The sequence below is a fragment of the Pinus tabuliformis genome, chromosome 6, assembly GCF_031772625.1.
Source record: "Pinus tabuliformis cultivar Carrire ecotype Pingquan chromosome 6, CPIR1, whole genome shotgun sequence".
NCBI lineage: Eukaryota > Viridiplantae > Streptophyta > Pinopsida > Pinales > Pinaceae > Pinus > Pinus tabuliformis.
Window position 1 is genome coordinate 254,710,703 of NC_142292.1, and position 17,061 is coordinate 254,727,763.

The window sequence follows — 17,061 nt, forward strand, 5'->3', positions numbered from 1 at the left end:
GCGCACAACAATGCTTCCACATCCTCATCCTTTCTTGAGAGTGCATCTGCCACCACATTTTGCTTCCCTTTTTGTAGATGATTTCAAAGTCATAACCCAACATCTTTGTGACCCCTTTTGTTGCTCTTCAAAGGATAATCTTTGTTCTAAAAAGTATTTAAGGCTATCATGATCCGTTTTTACCTTGAAGTGTCTTCCCATTAGGTAGGGTCACCATTTCTTAAGTGCATGGAGTATTGCCAACATTTCCTTCTCATAAATAGCTTTGTGTCAAAACTTTCCCTTGATTGGACGACTTTCAAAAGCAATGGGTCTTTCATCTTGCATTAAAACAGCACCAATTCCATTTCCTGAAGCATCACATTCCACAATAAAGGTTTTTGTGAAGTCTGGTGTAGCTAAGACCGGTGCTTGGCACATTGCCTCTTTAAGATGTTCGAATGCCTTTGTTGCTTCTGGAGTCCATGAAAATGCATCTTTCTTCAATAATGTTGTTAGAGTTCTATTCTCCCATAATTCTTAACAAACTTGCGATAATACCCTGTCAACCCAAGAAATCCTCGCAGATGCTTTATGGATGTGGGAATTTTCCATTCCTTAATGGCTTTAATTTTGCTAGGGTCTACCTTAACTCCTTCATGAGATACAATATGACCCAGATATTCCACCTCTTGTACTCCAAAGAAACATTTGGATCTTTTTGCATATAATTGTTTCTCCTCCAATAGTTGTAGCACCCTGTCAACATGTTCAACATGATCCTTCCAAGACTTGCTGTAGATTAGTATATCATCAAAAAATACTAACACAAATTTTCTAAGGAATGGTTTGAAAATTGAATTCATCAAACCTTGAAATGTTGAAGGTGCATTGGTAAGGCCAAAAGGCATGACCAAAAATTCATAATGACCCTCATGAGTTCTAAATGTTGTTTTCGGAATGTCTTCAATCTTCATTCTGATTTGATGATATCCAGAATGAAGATCCAACTTGGTGAAGTAAATTGATCCATGCAATTCATCCAGTAATTCATCAATGACAGGAATGAGAAACTTATCTTTAATAGTGAGCTTGTTGAGCTCCCTATAATCCGGACACATGCACCATGATCCATCCTTCTTGTGCACCAATACTACTGGAGCAGAGAAAGAACTTTGACTTGGTTGAATTATACCAGCCTCTAGCATTTCTGCAACAATACGTTCAATTTCACTCTTTTGGGCATAGGGATATCTGTACGGCCTGATGTTTGGAGGAACACTTCCTGGAATCAGATGAATAGCATGATCATGATCACGAATAGGTGGGAGACCTTTGGGAGTCTCAAATACCTTGGAATGATTGTCCAATACTTTTTGGAGATCTGGAAAATAGATGATTCTACTGTGGAAACATCTAGCGAACATAATTGTGCAATTACACCTCTTTGTTCCTTTTTAGAAGCTTTGTCATACCGTAGAGCTGATTATCTTTCCGGTTTCCCTGCAATACCCCTTAATTCAACTTCCTTTCCTTCACATAAAATTTCATGAGAAGTTCTTGAAAATTAAAAGCTATTGTACCCAAGGATTGTAGCCATTGGACTCCTAGTACAACATCAGCACCTCCCATTGGAATGGAAAGCATTGGGCTAGTCAATACATATTCTCCCATGGATAGCTTGATATTATATCACTTTCCCGAGCAATTTATTGTTCCTCCATTTGCAACCATCACTTGACACTCTGGTGCTGGATATAAGAAGAAATTCAATTCTTTTGCTACCTTACAATGAATAAAATTGTGGGTACTTCCTGAATCAATCAACACTATTACCTTTTTCTTCTTGATTTGTCCTTCTATCTTGATGGTTTGAGGAGTGGTAATTCCTGGCAATGCATTACAAGTTATGGGTAGATTCATTTCTTCTTTATCTAGGCTTTGTTCCTGGAGTATATCCTCTTCTTTTGACCTTTCTTTCTCCTTTTCTTCTTCCTCTTCACAATCTATGTAGAATAATTTCTTCTTAGCACACTTATGACCTTTAGTGTATTTTCTATCACAACTGTAACAAAGCCCTTTTGCTCTTTTTTCTTCCAATTTTTGTGGTGTCAACCTTATAGGTTGTGGAATACTAGTGGAAACAACACTTCCGTCTCTATAGTTGTGAGTGGTATGCTTCTTGGTTGCCATAATTTTGCTTTCCATTTTTCTTGCTAACCTGAATGCCTTCTCTAATGAATTAGGTTCCCAAAGGCGAACATCATGTTGGATATTATCCTTTAAATACCCTATGAACACATCAATCCTATGCTCCTTTGGAATATCTTTTACCCTTATGTTCAATTTTTGGAACTCCTCAATGTGCTCCATTATTGAACCCTTTTGTTTGAGAGTTATCAATTGGCTAAAAAAGTGTTGCTTTTCGTATCCTCATAATGTGCTATCAATTCTTCCGTAAAAATTGCCCAAGTGATAAATTTTTTACGAGAGCAAAGCCATTGATACCATACAAATTGATTTGGTTCCAAATATAAAGTTTCAATACGTACCTTTTGTTTGTTTTGCACATTATTGAGATCGAAAAATTGCTCCATCTGTAATATCCATGTTGCGGGATCCTTGCCATCAAACTTCCTCATATCAATTTTTGGAATATGGTGGGTCTTTGATCCAACATTAGAGTCTATGGAATCATGATTAACATTTCTTTTGTTTTCATCATGAGTTTCCTTTACTACCCTTTCACCATTAGTGACCCTTTCTTGTAGCAACTTATTCATATTTATCTTCAATTCTTCCATGTTTGTCTTCAAATCTATATTCAAATCATCCATATTAGCTTCCACGTCATTCATCTTAGCTTCTACACCTTTCTTTAAACAATCCATCTTAGCTTCTACACCTTTCTTTAAACCATCCATCTTAGATTCTGTTCCTTTTTGTGCAAGGGACAATTGTTGCACTTGGTCTTGTAATTTTGATATATCATGTTGCATTTCTTCCTCTTCTTCATGAGTCATGATAGAGCTTTCAGGTTCCTTACTAGGTGTTTGCATTTTCTTTCCTTGGGGCATCAGTTACCGATAATAATGCTCTACTATGCCCTTTGAATTCCTTCAAAATAAATTTTCAAACTAAGCTTAAGCAAAAATTTAAGAAAATCTACACACTTTTTTTCACTTTGTAGGAGCTCGATATTTCCTCTGATGTATCTTTGTACTTTCCAATCATATAGATCTGAATTTGTGATCTACATTATCCCTCTATGTCCTCTTTCCAATGCCACAAGTCGGACCCAAATTGGATTCTCCAAGGAAGAGTTATGCGAAATCTCCCATAGTGATTTGATTATAGACTAGTTCAGTAGAGCGAACTTGTACGACGTGCCACGATTCACTGTTTTGACCTTTGGATCTGAAAAATTCATACAAGAAACTAAAGTCCGTCCTCTTTCTGTACCTTCTTACGAAATTTAAATTCGATCCCCAGAGAGAAATTTATGATGTTTTTCCCCAGGTCACCTGTTTGGAATGTAATTTAGGAGTTTGCAAAAAGAAAAACTTCCTCAAATCATATCTCCGCAAATATAGCGCAAAAATCTCTGAAATTCGGACCTGAGGTTCAACGCGATTTCTTCTCAAATGGGTTTTTTTTGAAACTTCTGAAACGGCGCAGAAAAACGTTATAGCAAAAATTCCATGATGACTTGTTTGGAGAAGCGAAACCCTAGAATCCAAAGCTCTGATACCAAATGTTATGAAACCAGCTCAAGAAAAGATAGAAAAGATAGATCAATGCCTTATAATTCAGCCTCTTTGAGGGGGAAACCTCCTTTAAATTACATAAATGAACAATTCTTGGATGCTTCAAATGACAAAACCTCCTTTCTATATATAGGAGTCTAAGGAGTCACAATATAATCCAGCCGACCTAACAATAATAATATAAAGCCACAAAAATAACAATAGAGGGATTCTATGGGGCACAGTAATAACAATATGAGGATAATAGGGGCACAACAATATTAATAAGGGGTACAACTACAATAGTAATGGGGTAATCACTAGTATTATAGGGACCCAACACCAACTCTGCCTATGAGCAGTACAATATCTGATTTTAGAAGATACAAATTCCAGATGATACCCTATGGACCTTTCGTTCATTGATTAACAACTAGGTGGCAATCAAATAATTAACATTTTTTGTATTATTTCTACTTTTTTCGTCCTCTTTTTTGGTTACGACAAAACGTTTAAAGACATTGAGAGTAACATAGCGAACAAGTGTCATTCTGGGTGGTCGTTTGGTGAAGTTTGTAGATTTCAAATACACTCCAACATTTTAGATACAACGAATGCTTTGGAAATCTAGAGGCTTCAACTTGGATTGGTTTATGGCAGATGCACAGATGCAGAAATATATCTTATTCCCAAGCTTTTTCAAGTTGAATAAGTTGTGTAATTTGCAAAGAAAAAATGAATGGCATGGAAAATACTTCACTTGAAATTCATCCCCCTTTTAGATCATATTCTCATTATAAGGTTATGCTTTTTTCTTGTTCTTGTTATCCATAATTCCTAGTCCAATGATTGAAATAATTGAGTTTTTAACTGAATTGTTCTTTTTTAAACAAGAACGTCTGGGGTTATAGTGGGGACTGGTTAATTTTTCTTTCCATCCATTTGTTGTCAAGGTTGCTGGGAATTTCCCCAGTCTCAGATGTAAATTTTTTAGAGCCCACCTGTCGAGATTTGAGCTTGAGTTATATCCAGAACAAGCAGTTGGACTCACCACTAAACCTTAGCTGGATGGACAAATATCTAAGTATTTTATAAGTAGTTGTAGGTTATCTTTTGTATCCAACTATACCAATTTTTTTATTTCTGTAAACTGACACAAAGAAAAAAATTGTTGGAATGTCTTTATTTGGCCACCAATGCTATCCATAAGGTGTATTCTATAGAGTGACTGGAAATATTAAAATTTGATGTCATATTATGTGCATATGGTTTACTTGCCATGGGTTGGCTACTAAGTACGAAAGTTTAAACACATTATTGATTATAGATAATATTCATGGTATGGCTCAAGGATCGTTTTCTTCATTTTCTTACCATGTTGCTACCCTCCAACACATAGGCAAGAATTTGATTGCTAGTATTTTGCCAACCACAATCAACAATTAGCTCTCAAAAAGGCCCAATGTAACAGGCTACAGGCTTGCATATACTTTAGCCCCAATCTTTTATGTGCATTCTAGAAATTCCTGTGCGGTTGGGTCAGCTATTTAAATTGGAATGAATCTTTTTAGGAGGAAATCAACTCGTAAGTGGTACAAACACAAAATTACCTATTCTTACTGCTCTAACTGATTTCTCCTTCCTTGAACAAATACACTTAGGTGAAAATCATCTTACTGACACCCTACCTTTTTCCATTGAACAATTTTCCCAACTATCTACGTTCAATTTGAGCCACAATGAAATAGGTGGAAAATTACCACCAGAAATTAGAAAACTTGCTAATCCAACATACCTTAATTTAGAGTGGAATAAATTCAATGGATCCATTTTTTCAACACTTGGAAGACTTCAAAAGTTGGAAAAATTGTATTTGGGCAAAAACAAGTTACAAGGGATAGAAATATCCCAATGGAAATTGGCAGGATACAAACATTAGGACTCTTATCTCTGAGCCAAAACAAGTTCTATGGAAAAATTCCTCACTCTTTGGGTCAACTGAAATAGCTGATAGACCTCTACCTTGTTAAAACAAATTATCCGGAAACATATCCCGCAACACAGGAGATTGCCTGAGATTGGACGTGTTGGACCTCGCTCACAATAGGTTCCATGGAAATATACCACGAATAGTTTCAGGTCTTCCAAATTTACAATTATTCTTGAACTTTTTGAGCAATTTATTACAAGGTCCCCTGCCTTTGAAAATTAGAAAAATGGCCATGGTTCAACAAATAAATGTTTCTTTCAATCAGTTAATGGGTTATATTCCAAGACAACTTGAAAGCTGCACAAAAGTAAAATATCTCAATCTGCCGTTGAACTCATTTGATGTCCTAATTCCTAATTCACTTGGGAAAATGGGATTTTATGAGGACTTGGATTTCTCTGGCAACAATTTATCACGCACAATACCAATGTCCCTAGAAAACCTTAAAATGCATTACCATATGAAATTCTCTTTCAATAATTTGATGTGGGAAGTTCTTAAAGGTAGGATTTTCCGAACACATAGGAGCAGAGAATTCATGGGATATCTCATTCTGAGCAGACAATGGTTACAGTTTCCACCATGTCCATCACCTACTGCTAATATTCACAATAATCATTGGCTTATGAAAATGGTAATTATTCCTTTTGGAATTTGTGTTGTTGTAATATGATTTTTATTCATTGGATTCTTAATTTGGAAACATGGCAAGGGAAAGGTTCTAGGAGATCTTTCCTCGAGATTACAGAAGCTATTCCTTGGAATTCAAGCCCTCTAATAATTTCACCAGAGGAACTTATTTCTGCAACTAACCAACTTAATGGTGCAGACTTGTTAGGAGTTGGTAGTTTTAGATCAGTCTATAAAGGAGTCTTGATCGATGGCACGTTGGTTGCAATCAAGGTCCTCAATTTTCAAAATGACGAAGCTCACTAAAGTTATATCAGTGAATGTAACGAGTTGGGAAAATTTAGACACCATAATTTGATTAGAATCATTACTTGTTGTTCAAACCTTGATATCAAAGCTTTAGTATTTCCTTATTTGCAAAATGGCAGATTAGAAAAGTGGTTATACCCTGGTGAAGATGTATGTCAATTGAGCTTCAATAAAAGACTATGCATCTCCATAGACATAGCTCACGTTTTGGCATATCTGCACCACCAATGTTTTGTGCAAGTGGTACATTGTGATTTAAAACCGAGTAATGTGATTTTAGGAGATGACATGACAGGTTATATAGAAAATTTTGGTAATGTAAGTGATCTGTCAATGAAAAGGGTATCATAGACTTTGTGTGAATTTTCTTATGTTACTTAGTGCAACAGATCAAAAATATTTCAAATAACATAAACACATAAAAAATTTGAAAACACATTCAAACATATTAACACGACCAAATTTAATAAAGGAGTTCAGCAGACTTTCTGGCTATGTCTCCTGGTCCTTTTTCTTCTAGTGCTGACCTCTTTATTTTGTCTTCAAAATGCTATTACAGGGATGATCTCAAAAATAGAGCCTAAAATGAGAAAATGGACCTCACCATCGCGTTCAGCTCAAAATTTCGAGTCAAACGAGTATAAACTTGACCATATTTTGCCACTGTGACCTCCAGACGCCCTGGAATGGTCCAAAACCACCTCTGTCACTGCGAAACCACTCTCTGTCTAGCAAAAACCACCTATCCCTGCATAAAACCACCTCGGTCTACGCATTGGTGGTATGATTTGTTCGGCACTTGCATAGTTTAATAAAAAATGGGTTCGGATTTGTTTCAAGCCTGAACTGTTGACATGTTGGTTAGCGAAGGTATGTGAAGTTGTTGCATATATATAGTTTTTGGAAGGTCGAGGGTTCAAAACCGTTGCCCGACCATTTTGCCATTGGTTACATTATACATTGGATATGTGATATGATATGGTTGTTCCGTTGGTTTAACATTGATTCTATGGTATTAAACTACCATATATGGTTGCGATTTGTGGTGAATGTGGGATATTTCAAACTATATGATAACCATAACTTCAAAGGTTCGGTTGTCATGGGGTTGACCCTGAGTATCAACCTTTTTCCGAAAAAACCCCCAATACAACATAAATACAAATTCACCGCTTCCATTACCAAGGCCTGCAATAGCTCATCCAGTGAGCTGGTTCCGACCAAAACATTGCCACTCTAGGAGGTCAGGGGTTCGATCCTCCTTGATCTTGAAATTTTGGAAATAAGTCCATATTGGGAAAAATCTGGGTTGCCACATGTTAGCACCGAATTGGCCCATATTAACCAATCACAATCTGCCACATCACCTCCTCTGCTGATATCATCCAGGACCCATGGCTCATTCTCGAGTTGACACGTGTCCCTGTTGATGTAGGCATTGACTTGGCTATTGACCTTTGACTTTGACATTTTTTCCCTAATTTTCCATAAACTTTGACTGGCTCTAACTTCTCCATCTAGACTCGGATTTACACTCCGTTCACACCATTGGAACAATATCAACAAGCACTTCAACTTGATCCCATGTTCATCTTCATTTGAAGACTTTGATACGGAGGCAAAAATGGACCCATTATGGATCACTCCTCCCTACTAGAAGCTTTTGGACCACCAAAAGTTGGTTTTAGTTGTCGAGTAAGTGAGGATAAATTTTCTTCACTTTTCCAATTTCTATCCATCGTGCTTTAATTGGATTTGTACCTTTATGTCCAACTTGAAGATAATCAACATTTCCCCGTCGTGAAGTCCTTATCCTCCTATCAAGAACTGTATCCTCCTGTAGCTCATTGAAATACTCAAGCAAAATATCTTCAATGGAAGGTAACTGGCCTTTCTCTTTGGGACCTTCAAATAATGAAGGCTCATATAATCACAAGTTTTCAACATTCACGACCTAATAGATTTGCATATAAGCTGATAGATCTAGGTGGAAAGAATTTTCACCAATTCTATCAAGTATTTTGAATGGACCATATCTAATTTTCTTCAACTTTTTACCTTCCCCTTGTAATCTTTCTTTGCTAATGTACAACTAGAATTGATCACCAACTTGAAAACTACGTTCAACTCGATGCTTGTCATGTTTTGCCTTATACTTTGCTTGGCTTCTTTCGAGTCGTTCCTGTATTGCCTCGTGAATTTCCTAGATTTGTTCAATGAACTTGGTTTCTTTGTCCACATCACTGTGTCCATAAACTGCTATGTCTTTACCAATGACAAAATCTAAGGGAGACTTTGGTATAAACCCAAAACAAGTCTCAAAAGGAGATCTCTGAGTAGAAGAATGTTTTGCATGGTTGTAAGCCTGATGCACATAACACAAATGCTCATCCCAAAGTTTGGGATGCTTGCTGCAATATCCTCGAAGAAACTGTATCAGTGTCCTATTGACCACTTCTATTTGACGATCTATTTGTGAATGAAAAATTGTGCTCTTCTTTAACTTTGTGTCCATTAACTCCCATGGACTTGACCAAAATTTATCGACAAATCGAGAATCTCAATTGGATACAATAGAAGTGGGTATCCCAAAATGAACCCATACATTTTGAAAGAACAACTTTGCAGTTTGTTTAGCTGTGACCCGTTTAGTACATGGTGTCAAAATACACATCTTACTAAACCTATTCAAAACTACATACAAATAATCATGACCCTTTCTAGACTTTGGCATTCCCCCCCAAAAATCCATGGAAACACTTTCCCAAGGACGAGAAGGAACTCAAAGTGGAGTATACAAGACGAATTTTCTATTACACGACTTGTTACACACATAGGACATCCTTTAATATATCTAGAAACTGTCTCATTCATTCGTGGCCAATAGCAGAATCTTTGTAATTGTGCAACTATTTTACTTACACCAAAATTACCTAATATGGGAGAAGTATGTGCTTCTTGAATTTTATTAACTCTTTCAGTTTGTGGAATGCATAACCTTCCCAAATGATATAAGGGTTTTTCCTTTATGAAATAATCAAATTTTTCTACCTACTTTCCATGACTTAAAGTTGCATATAAATCCTTAAAATCTGTGTCTTGAGCATATTGTTCAATGTAACTTTCTTGAATTACCAAATTAAGCTTAAGGATTGTGGATGCATTTATAATTAGTCTTGATAACATTTCTGCAACCTTATTATGTATGCCCTTCTTATATCTAATAACAAGATGAAATTTATGTAGGAAACCCATCCATCGAGAGTGTCTTGATTGTTGCAATTTAGTTTGTGAGTGTAAATATTGAAGTGGTTGATTATCTGTATGTATGATTGTTTCTTTACCCATTATGTAATGTTTCCACTTTTAACGCTCTGAACTAATGCATACAATTCTTTATCATATGTAGGATAGTTAACTACTATTGATGTGAATGTCTTAGAATGAAAGCATATAGGCTTTTTGTGCTACATCAACATTGTCCCCATGGCACATTCACTTAGATATGTCTTGATCTCAAATGGATGCTGAAGATCTGGCGGTGCTAGTACTGGCACTATACTAATCCTTTCTTTCAATGTGTCGAAGGATTTCTGTTGTTTTCCTCCCCACTGAAACACCTATTTCACACTTGTCAAAGCACATTGTAAAGGAGTTGCAATCAAAGAAATGTTAGCAATAAACTTTCTCCAATATTGTGCTACCTCTAAGAAACTTCTAACTTCTGTAGCAGTATTGGGCTTAGGCCAATTTACAATGACTTCAGCCTTAGAGGGATCTATCTTCAATTCACCACCCCCTATAATATAACCCAAATAATTCAAATTTTTTCTGCCAAATTCACATTTTGATATTTTTACATAGAGATTTTCTCTTTTCAAAACATCTAAAATCTCCTTTACATGTTTTACATGTTCATCCCATGTTCTATTGAAAACAAGAATATCATCTAAATAAACTATTACAAAATCATCAATGAATGGTCTAAATACATCATTCATGACTCACATGAATGTAGTTGGAGCGTTAGTTAAGCAAAATGGCATAACCATCAATCCATAGAGTCCTTGCTTTGTTTTGAATGTAGTCTTTCATACATCCTGTTCTATAACTCTGATCTGATGGTAGATGCTTTGTAAGTCCAATTTAGAGAAGTAAAATGAATATTTTAACTGATCTAAAAATCATCTGTGTTATGAAACCAGCTCAAGAAAAGATAGAAGGGATAGATCAACGCCTTAGAATTCAGCCTCTTCGAGGGGGCAACCTCCTTTACATTACATAAATGAACAATTCTTGGATGATACAAATGAAAAGACCTCCTTTCTATATATAGGATTCTAAGGGGTTATAACATAATCAAAGCCGACATAACAATAATAATGTAAGGGCACAATAATAACAATATACTAATAACAATAAGGGGTTAAACTAGTAGTATAGGGCCTAACATGCCCCTCTCCTTCAAAAAGCGTTGTCCTCAATGCTTGAGTAGTTCTTGATGCTTCTGTATAAAATTCTTATCCTCCCATGTGGAATATTCAGCGGGTAAGTTCTTCCACTTGATGAGATACTTTGAAATTGATCGATTTTGTAGCTGTCGGGTTCTTGTTTCTGTGACTGCTCCTGGTTCCAATATGATTTTTCTTTCCTCTTCAATTTCTGGCAATATTGTTTGAATTGGGATCTTTTGCAAATTTTGAATAAGTGGCCATACTTCTTCATCCTTATTCATCCCTTGCTTTGTTTATCCAATCTGGTCGGATAATATAAATTGCACAAAACAATGCTTCCACATCCTCATCCTTGAAGAGTCTTCCCATTCGGTAAGGTCGCCATTTTTCAAGTGCATGTAGTATTGCCAACATTTCCTTCTCATAAATAGCTTGCTTGAGATGTAGCAATAAAATAACCCAATCACCTACATCAAAACATTTTTCACTACGATTTTGATCTACTTGTTGTTTCGTTTGGTTTTGCACCAAAGAGGCGTTATCCTTTAAAAGTTAGAGAACTTGTTGTTGATGCTTGATGTGATCCTTCACTTCTTGAACCTTTTTCTTCTTGATATGTCCTTCTATCTCTAGAGTTTGAGGAGTGGTAATTTCTTCCAATCCTTTACAAGATATGGTCGGATTCATTTCTTGATGCTCGATGTGATCTTTCACTTCTTGAACATTTTTCTTCTTTATATGTCCTTCTATCTTGATAGTTTGAGGAGTGGTAATTTTGAACAATGAATTACAAGATATGGTTGGATTCATTTCTTCTTTCTCGATGTGATCTTTCACTTCTTGCACCTTTTTCTTCTTGATATGTCCTTCTATCTTGAGAGTTTGAGGAGTGGTAATTCTTGTCAATGCTTTACATGATATGGTTTGATTCATTTCTTCTTTCTCTGGGGTGAGGTCCTGATGTATATCTTCTTCTTTTGTTGTTTCTTGATCCTTTTCTTCCTCCTCTTCATATTCTATGTAAAATAATTTCTTCTCAGCACACTTATGACCTTTAGTGCATTTGCTATCACAATTGTAACAAAGCCCTTTTTCTCTTTTTTCTTCCAATTGTTGTGGTGTAACCCTTGTAGGTTATGGAAGGCTAGGAGAAACAACACTTCCATCTTTATAATCGTGAGGGGTACACTTCCTGGTTTCCATAATTTTGCTTTCCACTATGTCACAAAGCCCTTTTACTCTTTCCAATTGTTGTGGTGTTGCTCTAAAGAAGGTGTTGCTCTTTGTATCCTCATAATGTGCTATCATTTCCTCCGTGAAAATTGACCACGTAACAAGTAGTTTACGAGAACAAAGCCCTTTGTACCATAAAAATTGATCTGGTTCTAAATATGAAGATGCAATACATACCTTTTGTAATAGTTGTACACCATGTAGATCAAAATATTGCTCCATCTGAAGTATCCAATTTACCGCATCCTTGCCATCAAACTTCCTCATCTTCCTTTTTCTTGATTTTAGGAGCTCGACCTTGAAACGATTGTAACTTTGTACTTTCGGATCTTTAAGTTCTGAAATTGTTACCTATAGTAACCCTCTATGTCCTCTTTCCAATGCCACTAGTCTGATCCAAATTGGATTCTCTAAGAAAGAGTTATGCACAATCTCCCAAGATGACCTAATTATAGACCTTTCCAGAAGATCAAAATTGTATGAAGTGCCACGTGTCACTATTTTGACCTTTAGATCTGAAAAATTCATACAAGAAACTACAGTCCGTCCTCTTTCTATACCTTCTTACAAAATTTCAATCCGATCTCTAGAGAGAAAGTTATGAAGATTTTTCCCAGGTCACCTGTTTTGAATGTAATTCAGGAGTCTGCAAAAATACCAACTTCCTCAGATCATATCTCCGCAAATATCGTGCAAAAATCTCTGAATTTCTGACCCAAGGTTCAGCACGATTTCATCTCAAATGGGTATTTTTTGTGACTTCTGAAACGTCACAGAAAAAAGTTATAGCGAAAATGCCACGATGACCTGTTTGGAGCAGCAAAACCCTAGAATCCAAAGCTCTAATACCAAATGTTATGAAACCAGCTCAAGAAAAGATAGAAGGGATAGATCAACGCCTTAGAATTCAGCCTCTTCGAGGGGGCAACCTCCTTTACATTACATAAATGAATAATTCTTTGATGATACAAATGAAAAGACCTCCTTTCTATATATAGGAGTCTAAGGGGTTATAACATAATCAGAGCCGACATAACAATAATAATGTAAGGGCACAATAATAACAATAGTGGGCTTCTATGGGGCACAATAGTAAAAATATGGGCACTACATGGGTACATCAATATAATAAGTGGGTTATACTAATAACAATAAGGGGTTAAACTAGTAGTATAGGGGCCTAACAATATGTATGAGGAAGAGGATAACGATTCTTTATTGTGATTTTATTTAATGCTCTAAAACCAATGCACATTCTCCATGAACTGTCTTTCTTTCGCACTAACATAATAAGTGATCTGCATGGTGATGTGATTGGTCGAATAACCCTTGATCGAGCAACTCCTATACTTGCTTCTTTATCTCTGCATTCTCTAGAACTCATAACTATCTCTCGCTTGGTTGGAAGCCCTTTAGGCTCTTGAAACAAAATATCATAATCGGAAACAACTTTAACTAGATATTCTTTTTGTTTAGGATTACAGCCTTGGAAAGCATCAGATTTATCAATATCATTTGCTTTTACAATCATAAGTAAAAATTGTTTACTTGAATTTATAATTCTTTTATCTGTCCTAAATTTATGAGAGAGAAAGTATCCTTGAGTTTATGAGCCCTTACAATACATTCAATTCCATCCTTAGTGAGTTGATACTTATTTTTAGTTCGATAGAAGATAACATTTCTATCATAAAAGTATGGACTTCCTAGTACAATTCCACATATGTCCAATGGGACTATGTCTAACTCAACCTCATCTACAAACTACGAACCAATAGCAAAACGAAGTTTACATTGTTTCGTAACTTGTAGCTTAGTTCTATCACACACACAACCTGATGGATATGGCTTTTTATGAGGTTTTGTTTCTAGACCCAACTTCTTTACAATTGCTTCAGAAATCAAATTAACTTGTGACCCACTATAAAATAAAGTATCAATTTTGGCATGCTTGGAAATGACTCTAATGTGAAACAACTCATTTATTTTCCTCTCATGATTATCATTATCAACAGAATGTGAAGAAGTACTTGTAGATGCTTTAGCATCTTTACCTTTAATACATGTAGCTTGTAACCGTTGTCTTGTCACCTAAATCTGATCCCAAGTCCTTTTGAATAGTTGTAGCATTCTTCTGCTCTTTACTCCCAAACTTCTTAGGCTTCAATTCTGGATGCAATGACGAGAAATATGTCTCATCATGTCCTTCCTTGTTACAATGAGTGCATGAAGGTTTATCTTTCTTTACAGTGTTCGTTTTCTTCTCCTTCCATTTAAGTTTCTTCTTGCCTTTATTCTTTCTTTCAATAGGTTTGGATGATTTCCCAACATCTTGGGTTACATTTTTGCCTCTAGCTTCTAGACGAGTTGCTTGGACCGATACATCATCTAAGCTAGTTGGATTAAACATAAGTATAGTATGCCTCAAATAACTATGAAGACCACCTATTTATTTCAACAATGTCTCTAGTGAGTCGAATGATATGCCTAATGTTAAAGCTCTCTTATGGAATTCCTGAGTATAACTTTAAACACTTTGACCTTTTAATTGACGTAGTGTTTGCAAACTCATCATTGCTTGTTTCATATAAACCAAAGAATAAAATTGATTCTTAATGGTAGAAACAAATTCATTCCAAGTTGAAATGATTTTACCATGCTTTTGGAGATCTACTTGTCTCTTGCCTTCCCACCATACAAGTGTGGTTCCTCCAAGCCAAAGGATAGAAAGCTAGACCTTCTTCCTTTCTAAAACAACTTTCTGCACCCTTCAATATACTTCAATTTGTCTTATCCAATTATTAAGCTTTTTGGCATTAAGTTCTCCATCATAAATTGGGAAATCAAATTTTACATCTAATTTGATCAAAGAGGATTTCTTGTTTTTCTTCTTAGAAGGACTAGATTTATGAGAAGAAGAGGATGATGATGACAATGATGGTGATGATGGAGGAGATGGTGGAGGAAGCATTCCTCCCTTTCCCTTATCTTCTTGATCTTTAGGTGATGAAGTGCCTTCATCTTTGTTCTTCTTGAACTCGCGATACATATCTTCCACCATTGCATCATCATGAAACTATCCAAGAATTGAGATTCTAACCCAAGTGGAGTTTCATCTTCCATCCTTCTTTGTGAAAATACCCTTCCAATGTCTGGATTCATCTCAACAACTTCACCCTCACCTCGTCCAAGCCTCAACCTAGTAAGCATTCAAATATTCACACAAACTTGTCAAATCTTAAAAACCTTGCTCCTCTTATAGCACTTTATCTGTTAACGAAAAAGGTATTATAGACTTTGTGTGAATTTGTTTATGTTACTTAGTGCAACAAATTGAAAATATTGCAAATAACATAAACACATAAACAATTTGAAAACACATTCAAACACATCAACACAGCCAAATTTAATAAAGGAGTTCACGAGACTTTCTCGCTACGTCTCCTAGTCCTTTCGCTTCTAGTGCTGACCTCTTTATTTTGTCTTCAAAATGTTGTTATAGGGATGAGAATGAAAACAGAGTCTCAAATGAGAAAATGGACCTCACCACCATGCTCAGCTCAAAATGTCAAGTCAAACGAGTATAAACTTGACCATATTTGGCCACTGTGACCTCCATACCCCCTGGAATGGTCCAAAACCACCTCTATCCCTGCAAAACCACTCTCTGTCTAGCAAAAACCTACTACCCCTACATAAAACCACCTCGATCTACATGTTGGTGGTATGGCAAGTTTGGCACCTACATAGTTTAATAAAAAATGGGTTCGGCTTTGTTTCAACCCCGAACTGTTGACATGTTGGTTAGTGGAGTTATGCAAACTCATTGCATATATATACTTTTGGAAGGCCAAGGGTTCGAAACCCCTGCCCGACCATTCCGCCATTGGTTACAATATACATTGGATATGCGATATGATATGTTTGTTGTGTTGGTTTAACATTGATTATATGGTATTAATATAAAATATATGGTTATGATTTGTGGTGAATGTGGGATATTTCGAACTATATTATAACCTTAACTTAAAAGGTCCAGTGGTCATGGGGTTGATCCCGACCGTTTGGCCTTTTTCCAGTGAAATCCTCGATACAACATAAATACAAAGTCACGACTTCCGCTACCAAGACCTACAGTAGCTCATTTAGTAAGATGGATCCCTCAAAAATGTTGCCACTCCAAGAGGTCAGGGGTTCGATCCTCCCTGATCCCAAAATTTTGGAAATAAGGACAAATTGGGCAAAATCCAAGCTGGCGCATGTCAGCACGGGATTGGCCCATATTAACCAATCAAAATCTGCCACGTCACCTCCTCTGCTGACATCATCATGGACCTATGCCTCATTCCCAAGTTGACACGTCCCTGTTGACATAGGAATTGACTTGGTTGATCGTTGACCTTTGACTTTTGACTTTTTTCCCTAATTTTCCATAAAATTTTACTGGCTAACTTCTCCATCCGGACTCAAATTTGCACGCCCTTCACACCATTGGAATCGTATCGACGAACACTTCAACTTGATCCCACTTTCATATGCATTTGAATACTTTGATCTGGAGGAAAAACTGGACCATTCTGGATCAGTGAGAATAATTTTTGCAAATGTTATAGATTCAATGACTATTTCACATACACTTAAAGGATCCATTGGTTATATTTCCCCATGTATGAATTTTTGACTAGTTATATGCATTCATGTCTTACTTTTTGTCACATTT